General features: G+C 39.9%; 1 long non-coding RNA gene across 1 annotated transcript; it reads right to left on the bottom strand.

Annotated features, from left to right (window-relative positions):
* Positions 1-3,223: 3,223 nt before the first annotated feature.
* On the bottom strand, positions 3,224-4,032 carry LOC113293323. The gene is made up of 3 exons (XR_003332218.1): positions 3,986-4,032; positions 3,418-3,492; positions 3,224-3,287 (listed from the first exon to the last, which is right to left on the bottom strand). It is a non-coding gene; the product is annotated as an uncharacterized LOC113293323 (long non-coding RNA).
* Positions 4,033-13,855: the final 9,823 nt, after the last annotated feature.

The raw sequence follows: 13,855 nt of genomic DNA, 5'->3' as shown, positions 1-13,855 counted from the left end.
AAACAGATGTATAAGTTAAGTGAAACCATTCCAGACCTATATCCATATACTACCTTTCAAGAAAAAGAAGTAGCTAGTCATAAGTAATCAGGAAGGCTTACTTGATAACGGTGTTCACTTTATCTGTCTGGATGTTGTACATCTTCTTGAAAGCATCCTTGTTTTCTTCTTGTTGTTGTCTTCAATCTTCTTCATTACGGACTCGGTGGTGAGTGGGTATTTCAGGATCTGGTAATGGTCAAGCTTGTTCCTTGGTAGTGAATTAATACATGGGTACTTGGGATTCCTTGCCTTCTGCAATGTCTTTGGCCTGTGAAATGTGACTGATGTGCAGATGTTCTTAGCCTTCTTCTTAATGGTTGATGCTCCAGCTTTGACAGCCTTGGAAGCTTTGTTAGCCAGCACCTTGGGGTCAGCCTTCTTAGTAACTACATGACAAACAAATGATATCAGTACCATAGCATCTAGAACACTTCTCATACAAATGAACAAAAGCCTTGGAAGCTTTGTTAGCCAGCACCTTGGGGTCAGCCTTCTCGTCTTTCTTATCTTCCCCGATTCCAAATGCTTGTATATCTGCAACAAATAAAATTATTGAACAATTAACAAAGATCACAAAGATCACAAAAAAACACTTGATAACTTATCAAAAGCGTGTGTAAATATAAATTACATATGCATCTGTCTAATGTAATTCGAAGTTACACGTGCATCTGTCTAATGTAATTCGAAGTTACACGTGCATATATCATGTGTAATTAACAGCTGCACATGCTTATGACTCGTGTACCCGACATGTACACTATGTTAAAATCACTAATCAAAAAAGGCTACAACTATTCAGAAATTATTGTCATAAAAATATTTAAGTTGTCATAGGCTAAACATTCCAGAAAACAAAACATGTGTAATCAGCTGGTATACTACAAAACGCATGTGTAATTGGGAGTTACACATGCATATGGCATGTGTAACTTGGAGTTACACATGCATATGGCATGTGTAACTTGGAGTTACATATGCATATGGTATGTGTAATTGTGAGTTACACATCCACCCGTAATAGTTCGAAATATTGAAATATATGATGGAATTCAGCAATTACCCGTTCAAACAAGAAATCGTTTTTTGCTGGAGCGTCACCTGCACAAAAACAAGGGGAAACAAATAAAAATCTTGATTCAGTGCAGAAAACATAAAGCCTATACTGAATAATCTGGTGGTCAGCTTTACAGGTCTCATTTTTTCTCTAAATATGTGGGGTAAAAGTTAACAAGAAAAAAAAAACTTTTCAAGGTCTGGATAATTAAGCACACAAGAGATTGTATCCACCATAATACGGTACCTTTTAAGTCATTGAAGTGGAACCATAAGCCATTACCCTGTAGAATTTAGAAAACAATGACAGAAATCATCAAATTGCAAATGAACAATCATCAAATTATTATCATTGAATGCAATAGCTTACTGAGGTCCTCCATGTTTGGAATAGTAGCTGAAACAGCAATGAACCGAACATGAGCCAGAGCACCTGATTCCATTTTGGGGATGTGAGCAAGCATTTTAAAAGAAGTAAAAACAGCTAAAAAACTGGAAAAAGTTCATACACAAGCAAACTGTACTACAAGTAATTGGCAGTATAACTCAAGCATATGTAACTAGCATTCAATTAACTACAAAAAGTATATAACGAAGGCATATGGAGGCGGTCAAACTTCAAAATCCGTTACCAATTAGAATATGTAACTAGCAGTTACACATCCAATTGGCATGTATACATCGCAGTTACACATCCAATTGGCATGTGTAACTAGTAACTAGTAGCTGCATACCCAATTAGCTTGCATACTTTGAGTTACACATGCATATGTCATGTGTAACTTGGAGTTACACATGCACCCGTAATAGTTCGAAATATGGAAATATATGTGTAATTGTGAGTTACACAAAAATCAAGCTTCAACAGCAATAAATGAATTTAATGCTCTAACCAAGTGTATTAGAGGGGGAATACAAACCTCAAGAGCCTTTGATGAGCAGAATGGACACCTTCTTGTTGATATTTTTACACATTAATAAGGGAATATCAACAAGTGTATTAGAAAGTTATATTTTTACACAATAACAATATACTTCTTGCATACGTACTATGAGTATCTCAGTATCCAGCTTCTCAACAGATTGCTTTGCATGGTGATGTCCGAAATGCTGCTCATCCTGCTGCCTTACTAGATTGCACCTGAACTTTGTAACTGCAACCTAAGCATACATCTAATATCACCACCAAGTTCATTCTGCAGCTTCAATTGCAGCAGCAATGTTAAAGTAATATGTCGATTGAAACTATTTCAATCAACTAATAACGGATAGAAGTTTCATATTAGGTTACATATGCATATCCCAACAAATTAGCATAGTTACACATCTATTTTGCATGTGTAACTAATATATACACATCAATTTAGCTTGTGTAACTAGAAGTTACACATCTAATTAGCATGTGTAACTACTAGTTACACATCCATAGTCTACCAATACTATGCTTGTAAAAAAGCCTTACACTGTGAAGTGGGAAACCTGGTAAAAGTTCATACACAAGAAAACTGTACTACATGTAATCGGCAGTTACACATTCATATATCATGTGTAATTCGCAGTTACATATGTCATAAGCATATGTAATAGGAAGTTACACATGCATATGGCATGTGTAAGCCGCAGTTACACTTCGGTGTTTTTTAAAGCCATCTTACCATTGGGAGAATAGATACTGAGATGAATTGGATCGGTAGAGATAGATTTGGAGCGTCATGTCCCTTTATTTGTTTCATCTGTGATCTCCTATCTCAGAGCAGCTACATAAATATAACAGATAAGCATGTTAGATGAAATTTATCAAATTGGGTCAGTTGTACAAATTATACTTAAATTTCAGAGAATCAAATGCTTAACGAGGACACCTTTGTATATCAAACAACAAAATTAGTTACAATGATGACCAAAATTTGCAGAGTAACCAAAACAGACCTAGGACCACGTAAAAAACAGATTAAACATACTTCCAACATTTGCAGAGTAACCAAAACATTTGCAGCATGACATCGGAAAATGAAGTACCTAACAACCAAATAACTAAGACACAACCAGTGAGAAACAACCAAAAAATTTACCTCAAGAGCAAAACATTGGCAGCATGGCATCTGAAATGAAGTACCTATAATCATCTTTATCAGTTGACTTCTACTTCTCAGCACTGCTTTCTTTCATATATGTCAACACATATGAGCCTGGTGATAAGGATGAATCAGAGCTTTCTAATTTCTCAGAAAAGTACAACAATTGAGCAATCAAACTCTTTTGTGATTCAAGAGTGTTTTCTGTTGTTTCATCTATAGCCACTTGGATAAACAAACTAACCAATGAAGCAGTTCTCATTCAATTTATCAATTCTGATATCACCAGTGCCTCCTCATCCTCCTAAAGAACCCCTACCTGCACCACCAACATCACCAGACCAGTTCATATGAGTGGATGAAAAATCAAATCAAATCTATGGGTAACAGAGACAATGATTCTTTGATACTGAATCTCAAAATATTATTTTAGATCGTAGCTACAAATTAAGATTTACGACGAATAGATATGGATTTTTTGTTCAAGTTTTTTCAAAAAATCTAAATCAAAACAACCAGAGTGAGTAGAAAATTGTAGATCTATGCTTCGATTTCAATTAGGATAGGTTAATTAAAAAAAAAATGAAGATATAGGTTCTGAAAACCCTAAAATCCTTAAGACAAGATGATACTTATACGCAAAATCATGCTCATCTTTCCCATGATTAAGGATCTAAACTCTAATTACGGATCAGATAATGAAATCGAGATTAATTTTCATTTTTTTTTCAAAATCATTAAAATCAAACCACGAGAAATTTGATTTCAACTCGAAATCGATTAATGAAAGCTTTAAAGGAAGATTAACTTACCTTTCAATTCGTTTTTCCTGATGTTTCTCTTCGATTTCTTTGGTTAATTATCAGACTAAACAAATCATCTGCATCTTCCGTAAGATCTATCTTTTGATCAGATTCAATCGATCTTTGACATAAATGAAACTACAGAGGCATAAAAGGAGAAGATGCAATCAATCGTTGTTGTTGCAGTCGAAGATTTGATGAAGACGAAGAAGATTTGATGCAGTCGAAAATGAATCTCAGGAACCCTAGAAACCATTGTTCTACAACAGAGAGAGATAAAGATGAAAGAGAATAGAGAATAGAGAAATGAAAAGAAGCTTCTGGGATTCCCTTGTATAAATACTAAAGGGCAATGTTGCCATTATTAAAGTTCGGAATAATTAATTATGGGTCTGATCTAAAGATAATTTGATTTTTCGGGCCTAGTAATATCATTTTATGAAAGTGTGGAGTTGAGGGTGGAGGATCCATTTTGTGGGGCTTCTATATGTTTGAACCCATATAGTAGGGGGTTCTAGTATTTTTCACTAGTGTAAATATGGGTATAAAAGTGGCGCACTTACGTGCTTATCAGATGTCGCGAGTACAAATTGAAAATGAATCCTTTAAAGTGTGTCTTTGGCGTCTCCTCGGACAAATTCCTAGGATTCCAGGTAACTGCTGAGGGAATCAAAGTTGATCCGTCCAAGACCCAAGCCATCCTTACGATGCCGCCTCCACGAACTGTGAAAGAACTCCAGAGTTTCATGGGCAAGGTAAACTACATTCGGCGTTTTATACCTGGTTTAGCCCAGCTTATTGCTTCATTCACCCCTTTATTGAAAAAGGGAGCAAGTTTTGTCTTGACCGCACCACAACAAGAGGCGTTTCGGAAGATCCAACAAATATTGTCATCCCCAGCCGTCATGAGATCTCTTGTACAAGGAAAACCATTGTGCCTCTACACTGCTTTCAGTGATGCTGTCGTTGGAGCTCTCCTTGCCCAAGAAGATGATGAAGGAATTGAACATCCTATTTACTACTTCAGTCGAACTTTGAGGGATGCTGAACTCAGATATCCCAAAGCAGAGAAAGCGTGCTTAGCCCTAATTCACTCCATTCAGAAGTTTATGCATTATTTGCTTTCGAACAAAGTGGTGCTGATATCTAAGGCTGATCCTGTGAAATTTTTGCTTTCAAAACCGGCCTTGATAGGGAGGTCGGCCAAATGGCTCCTCCAAATGTCAGAGCTAGATATAACATGCGCTTCCCCAAGGGCTATCAAAAGACAAGCAGTCGCGGATTTACTAGCAGCTTTACCGGGAGAAGGAACCACCGCACTACATGAAGACCTCCTTGGGGAATTTCCGGAAATCTCTTTTGTCAAAGAAGAAGTGTGGCTACTCTATTTCGATGGCTCCGCCACTCCTAGCAATAATACGGGAGGAGCGGGTGTAGTTCTGGTGTCTCCAGTTGGTGAAGTCTTTTCGCATTCCTTCAAGCTGGACTTTCAGTGCACCAATAATTCAGCGGAATATGAGGCTTTTCTCATAGGGTTGTCACTGTCCAAACAAGCAGGCGCTACACACCTGGAAGTGAGAAGCGACTCTAAATTACTGGTTAACCAAATGAATGGAGTTTACGCATTAAAAGAGGTGACACTGGCGTCGTATAGGTATGAGGCACAAAATTTATTGAATTATTTCATTGGTGCAACCATAACTCATGTCGGTCGAAGCAACAACAAACACGCCGATTGCCTAGCCACATTAGCCTCGAAGCTGCAATTCGAAGGTTTAGAAGAAACTTTAGTGGTGAAGAGATGGACTGTAGCGTCGACGTGGCTTTTGCAGTCCAAGGATACTGAAGCCAATGATTGGAGGACCCCGATTATCCAAGAGCTTAACAGTTCGCTCTCCCAAGGAAAGGTTAATCTCAAAACCCTACAAAATTTCTTCATGCTTCACAGAGTGTTATATCATCGAAACCCGGATGACTCCCTATCAAGATGTCTGGGAGACGAAGAAGCGCAGCTACAGCTTAACCATGTTCATGGAGAAATTTGTGGACAAACATTGGTGGTGGCTCTTTATCGTCGCCTCGGCTACTATTGGCCAGATATGGAGACTCAATCTCGATTACTCCAAGGGTCTTGCCCCAACTGTCAAGCAACGCCACATCAATTGGAGGTCTTTAACATTGGCCATGCTGGGTACTGGCGAGAGCCATACATTAATTACCTCCGCGACGGTGTACTCCCTGCCAATAAGAAGGACACAGTCAAGATAAAGCAAAAATCCAAAAGATTTGTGTTTCATGAAGGAACTTTGTACCGTAAAAGCTTTGGAGGCGATCTGCTACGATGTCTGGAAAAGGTGGAAATCCCAATTATGTTGAAAGAGACGCATGAAGGTGAACACCAAGGGAAGAAGAATCTATTCCTCCAGATACACGAGAAATATTATTGACCTACTATGGAAGATAATGCAGCGGCGTTTGTTCAAAGGTGTCACGAGTGCCAAATTCACGGAAGCCTCATCCATGCACCTTCTACTCCCTTGTACTCGGTGAGTAGTTCGTGGCCATTTTACAACTGGGGACTTGACATCATTGGGAAGATTAACCCGCCATCATCGAAGCAGCATGAATATATCATAACCGCAATAGAGTACTTTACTAAATGGGTTGAAGCCATTCCTCTGAGAGGAACTACTGGAGCGACAATTGCAGCATTTATTAAGGAATACATCATTTTTTGTTTTGGCGTGCCTAAGCACATCATTACTGATAATGGCACTCCCTTCGTCAACAAGCAAATACAAGAGTTACTCGAAGAATATGGAATTAAGCAAGTCTTCTCTACTCCTTACTATCCCCAAGGGAATGGGCAAGCCGAGAGTACCAACAAGAGTTTAATATGAATTCTCAGTCGAACAGTGCATGATAATCCAAGGACATGGCACGAACAACTTCCCATAGCATTATGGGCATATCGAGCGGCACCTAGAAGATCCACAGGCGTCTCCCCCTATTCACTTGTCTATGGCGCGGATGCAGTTCTCTCAGTAGAGATTAAAATTCCATTGGCCAGAATTGCAGCAGCAAGTGGAGTTCAATGGGATGAAACCGCAGCATCAAGTGCCAGAATAGCAGAGCTAGATACTCTGGACTCCAAGAGAACTAAGGCGGAAGAACATGCTCAGGTATACGAAAATAGGGTTTCCAGGGCATACGATAAGGCCGTAAAACCTCGAGTTTTTCAAACAGGAGATCTGGTATTGAAGACTGCTAAGCACATTCAACAAGACATGTCTGCACCGAAATTCTCTCCAAAATGGGAAGGACCTTATGTGGTTACCAAAGCATATAACAGTGGGTACTACAAGAATGTCAAAGAAGATGGAGGCAAATTGGAAGCGGTCATCAATGAAAAATGGCTCAAGGCATACTACGTGTGACCATCACTCCATCTCTCGCCGTTTCACGACACAGACATCCAGGCATTTTCCGTTTCCCTCGTATTTGAGTTATCAAAATTTCATTTAGTCGGAACGTATTAATGAAAATTCCATTTGCTTTTCCCAAAAACCAATACAATTCAAAAAAAAAAAAATAATGTTCAGAACCCAAAAGAAAACCAGACATTCTCATGGCTGCACATTCAAAATAACAACTCAGAAAAGACCATTCAATAAGTTGTAGTTTCTTGAAAGCATCATTTTCAACCTGTTTTGGTACCTTTTAGTCCAACTCTTCAAATCTCGGATTGCCTGTTCCACCTTTTGAGATTTAGCAGTCAGAGCCTTTTCCTCTTCCAACATATCCTTTGTAGCAGGAACTACGTTGGCAAAGATGCCGGCTCGATCAACTTTAACAATGTCAAGGCGGTGCCGCAGCCAGTTTACGTTAAACTCCAGGGATTCACAGGTAGATACCATATTTTCCCACTTTTCAACAGTTGCTTTAATGGCGTCGCGAATGGATGTGCCTTCCATTTCAACAATCATGGACAGAAGACAGTTCACTGTGGTGACCAACGCAGAAGAGCAATGCTGCACCACGTTCCTGGTTGCAATGTGGTCGTATCTTCTCCATATTTTCGTGTACAAATCCACGAACTCCTTCCGCAATTAAGAATCTACCTACACTTCGGTAGCTAGAAGATAAACACTTCATATGGATATCGAACGGCAAAACTGCATTGGGATATTCGTAGCAAGAAATACCCAAATCAGAATTTTCCAGGTCTGCAACAGTTGGCGTACTCGAGTTTGAAGGAAGAGGTGTGACCAGATCGTCGTCATCAACCACGGTCACGCATGTTCCAACTGGGTACCTCTACACAAAAGAAAATCTCTCTTTGTTAACTACTGATGGTGGCAAGAAAATATCTATTTGTCAGTGAAAATCATACCGGAATGATCTTCTTGACTCGGATGATCCGGATGCGGGAGTTGTCACAAGACCCAGGAGTTTGCCCATTCTAAAAAAAAAGCAGCGATGTTATGAGAAAAAGAGGAATTATCACTTCAAAACCAGGAGATAATTAGAATCATACTCTGGAAGCGAGCTGCCTGCGTTTGACTGAGGAATCCGACTGGCTCGAGGATGATTCACTTCTGTTCGACATAATGAAGAGATAATTCAACGAGAAGAGTCTTTATTCTGAACTGAGAGGAACAATCTAGTTTCACCTGCATATATATTGAGCAAACCCTAAGAAGAAACGGATGTCGAACAACCCCAACGAGACTTATCTGATAGCCAAGGATTCAACCCTGACTGGGTAACGTTTCTCATAGAAACCCTAAGGAAGACCGGAAGGAAACGACCAGATAGTCAAAGGACAGATGCGTTTCTCTAGCTTGAAGCCCTGGCAAAAAACACATCCTGAGGATATGAGGCAGCCACTTTCCTGGTAATATTTACTTACTCTATCTTGGCCTTTTATCGCTTGTCTGTCACCATCTCATGCTTATCCCGCAACAATGCCACTGTTACGTGCTAAGCAGAAGACTTAATGTTGATGGTGGTTTTTAGTTCACGGTTAAAATTGTAAAACCTTGCATTTAATATGCCGTCACTCTATAAAGAAACGGAGCCATGTAAAAGTGATGAGTGTTCAACCTCTTCACTGGCGCATTTATTGAGCAACATATATTCACATGAAATTTATCCAGAATGGTACATGTAGCAACAATCCCATATATTCTGTAAATTTTGGCACCTTGCCTGTATTACTCAGTTAATATAAGTTTCTTTGAATGCGTTTGTAGATGGTGGATTTTCGACAAGGGCAAAATCGTAAAACCATAATTATACATACTCCGGATCCGGAAATCTCTGACTAAGAAGGTTGTCTCTCAGAGTGTATGTAGATATGTAGTCTCTCAGCTGAGGCCACGACGCATCTCATGAATACTGAGCAATTTCAGTAATTATTTCTGTATAGAATCGAAAGATTGGACGACTCCTAGACAGCATGCCTGCTAGTATAGAGCAACAACGTCTTCAGGATGCAACCATGTTTTCCCTGACTATACAGGAGGAATATGACACTCCAGCAAGTTCATATTGCTCAACTCTCAAATAATTAATGCTCCAAGATAGGAAGCCCTTCTAGTGTAGAGCCATCAATTAATTATCCCTAATCGTAGCTGAATATTCAACTATATTCTACGATTCTTCGAATGTTTCGTTACTTCAACTTATGGTTTTCCCAGCAGAATTCCATGGTTAGTAATAAATATTCAACGAGCAGGCATCTGAACACCGAATAAGCCCTGATTAAAATGGTGCAAGTGTACTTAGCAATAATGCACAGACCAGCATTTGAATGCGCAAACGAGCATCTCAAAAATATGAATGAATGAGGAACCTATGCAAAAATAGGAAGGAAAAATAATAATAATAAAATATTAGCAAAGGCGCCAGGGGACTGGGCTCACCAGCCGGCCGGTCATGCCGTGACCAGTCCCACACCCAATTTTATATTTTATCATATTTTATTATTTTTCCCTGATCTCATGAAATTCTCCCATTCGAGCAAATCTCCTTCGTTTCAAGGAAATTCTCTAATTTCATGATATTTCTTTATGTCAAGGAAAATAATAAAATTAGGGAAAGGTGTCATGGGACCGAGCACCAGCTGGCCGGCCATGCCCTAGCCGTGGCCGGTCCCACACCTCACGGTTCCCATTATTTTATTATTTCCCTCAATCCATGAAAATTCTCTGATTTCATGAATTTTTCCTAAAACCATGAAAATTCCCTGATTTAATGAATTTTCCCTAAACCCACGAAAAATATTATAAAATCAAGAAAACTCGTGGGACTGGGTCCTAGCCGGCCGGTCATGCCCTAGCCGGTCCCACACACCTCTTATTTTATTATCATTATTTGTTTTGCTTTCCTCATTTCATGAAAACTCAATGATTTAAACAAAATACCTTGGTTTCAACAAATCTCTTTGATTTTATGAAAATTCCCTAAAATCATGAAAACTACATAAAATTGGGAAGAGTTCCCTGGGACCGTGCTCGTTGGCCGGCCGGCCATTTCTTGACCATTGCCGGTCCCACACTCCATCATTACCTATTTTTATTATTTTATTTCTCTCATCTCATAGAAGTTCCCTAATTTTATAAAACTCCCCAGTTTCATGGAATTTCCCTCAATTCAAAGAAAATACATAAAATTACATAAAACTAGGAAAGTGTGGGATCGTGCTTGTCAGCTGGCCGTCCATGCCCTAGCCGTGGCCGGTCCCACACCTTGAAATTCCCTGTTTTATTTATTATTTTTCATCATCTCATGTATTTTTCCTAGTTTCAGCAAAACCCTGGATTCTGCATATTTTCTCAAAATGATGCTCGAACGCACACCAGAAAATATCGAAACCCTCAGGACTGAGACACGAACATCATGGTGACACGGGCACATCCCCTTGACCGACCAAGGGTGAACCTAAGGCTTGCAAATGGCCGGTCCCACGTATTTTAGTTATTTTAACCTAATTTGCTCAATTGCTCGTATTAGGTTCGAACTCTTTCAAACAATCAGGGGTTCGCTCAAACGACCATCAATTGGTCCCATGACCACCAAGTGCTGGTATCATGATCTCTTGGTCGGTCCCTCATCTTTTCACGGCTAGGTTTTATTATCTATCGCTCACACGAGCATTATTTTAATAAATGATTAAACCAGCATTTAATCATTCTTTCACCAACTAGTCCTCAAGAGACTGTGGTATTTTTCTCATTCGAGCATCTGAGAGTTACATGGTGGACTCATCATCCCATGTGGCCGGTCCCTGCTTCACTCTGTATTTGATTTTCAATAAATCATCAATTCATTAAAATTAAGGTTTTGAATCCAGAACTCTGCAAAAACATGATTTTGAGTAGATTCGAATACTGATAATTTTATGTTGATTCCATGATCAACACTTTTATTTATTATGCTCGACCCAGCAGTCAGTATCTTAAATTAATATTTTATTTGGTCCTACTACCAACAATTCATCAAACGAGCAGTATTTGCTCAAACCGGCAATATTTGATCAAACTAGCAATATTCGCTCAGACTAGCAATATTATCTCAAACCAGCAATATTTGCTCAGATTAAAGAATATTGGTTCAACTATCAATATTCAATAATTCAGCAACACAGTTTGCTCGCCTTAGGTTATCAACATGATAATACCTCGTCTCAGCAGACGTATATAACTCATGAGTTTCAGAACATTTGCAAATCATGTTTAACTCAGCAATACATGGAATCATCGTCCCATAAAGTCAGCAACTGACTCCATAATCACGAGACATCAATCGTGTCACATGGGGGATATTAACTAGGGTTTGTTCTGGCGGTCTACGACACGTGTGTTCATACACACGACGAGAATGTGAGCAAGTCGTGCAATCAGTTGGAAGAGTCAGCAAAGTAGTGGGTGGAAAGTTAACCAAGTCTCCGCACTATGAGCAACTGGTTTTGACATGATTTCCCACTTCTCCACTCCCTGATTCCAACAACTGTCACACTTCATGAGATCATGGTGTTTTCGACCTAGCAATATAAAAGACCTATGAATCATGATTGAAAGGACAAGCATTTTCTCGGCAAGTTCATACAGACAATCTTTCGTGTACACGAACTCATCGTTTGAGCAATCACTCTCAATTGAGTAAAATTCTATCATTCAGAGTGTTCTTACGCTGAATTCAAAACACACCTACAATCTCAGTTCACCATTGATCCCACACATTTCTCAGCTTCCCTCCTACAGATCAACCCATCCTTTCTTGTGACCGAATTGACTCTGGAACGACCACTGTTCCTGGTTTAGGCCAGAGTCATACAGATTGATCTCTCGAACTTAAAGCACTCCCTTCTTGCAGTGCATCTGTGTGAGGTTCAACATTTCGCTCGGTTCAAGGAGTCTCCACACGGACGTCTCTTCAATTCCGTAAAAACCAGCAAATCGTTTTTCCCCATCTACAGATTGGCGACCACAGTGGGAGATTAATCTCTCGGTTGCAATCTCACGATTTCATAAGATGGTTGGTCTTAGGAATAATTCAACTGATCCAAACCCGACCCAGAATCTTTCAAATGGTAATGTTCCTCCTTCTAATGTTACATCTAACGTCACAGAAGGCGAAAGAGCCCCGACTCTGACAGAGTTGGTTTAAATCCTGGAGATTCACGCCAGGAACATGGATCTGATGAAGGATACGATGAACCACATACTCGATTTCCTCATCAAACTGACATCTGAGTTAGGCGGCATCTCCGCTTCATAAGTCCCAACACTGAGGACTGATTTGTCACCCTACCCTCAAAGCAATAGCTTCACTAGTTATGAGAAGTCGGTGGATCAGGAAGTTGCACAATGGATAGAAAATTTGTGTGAACTTGTATACTTTTCCATGGAGCAACGTACAGACACGTTTGCCGCACTCAGCCAGATATCATCTGACGTGCAAATAACTCCACCAACCCCGGCAGTTGAAGAAGTGTCCCTGGTGTCTGAACATTCGATCGAAAACATCACTTTTGGAGAAGAAGATCGCATGGCAGATGAAGGACATAATCGGGCGTTGTACGTAACTGGTTTCATGAAAGGCACCGAATTTAGGAGGGCTTTCGTTGACACAGGCGCTTCCACAAACATCATCACTATGAAGACTCTCAGGATGGCCAGATTCCCACAAGGTAAAATCATTCGCCATCCCATTTTAATGACAGGATTTGAAGGAATCCAAAGCCATACATATGGATATGTGTATATAGATTTGAGGGTAGGGACAATTCAATCGAAAGTGAAGTTTCATGTGATCGAACAAGAACCTGAATATCACATTATACTCGGGAGACCGTGGCTCCATGACAACAAGGTGGTCCCATCAACCTACCATCAATGTATGAAGGCTTTACTCAAAAACAAGATCGTTCGCATAGACGCTTCATCATCTCCTTACGCTCTGGCCTACGATGCTGAATTCATTGAATCCCAGAGGAGCATTCCTGAACCTCCTAAGAGGATCTACAGTACTCCACTTCCAAGTTGGAAAACTATTGAAGCTGATGATGCGTTATCACTATCTCCAGAGACAGAACCAGTCAAATCACCTGCTACACCGGTCAAACGCCGCAAAGATCAGGTCACGACTCCAGGATCCAATTTTATGACCATCCATGGTGCAGAAGGGAAAGTCATTTATCGGCGGCGCAAAGATTAGAAATTAATAGGAGAGATTGATCAAGAGTCTTCCCGCCCTAATGAATCATGCTATATCGAGCAATCGCCTGATAATGAGGTTCAAGATGCTCCGCAACAGTTGCAAGATGGCACGAATTCTACTACTGACGATCTTGAAACAGTTAACATCGGCACA

This window comes from Papaver somniferum, chromosome 7 (assembly GCF_003573695.1).
Source record: "Papaver somniferum cultivar HN1 chromosome 7, ASM357369v1, whole genome shotgun sequence".
Classification (NCBI taxonomy): Eukaryota; Viridiplantae; Streptophyta; class Magnoliopsida; order Ranunculales; family Papaveraceae; genus Papaver; species Papaver somniferum.
Note: the sequence above shows the minus strand (reverse complement) of the source record. Positions and strands in the feature narration are given on the sequence as shown.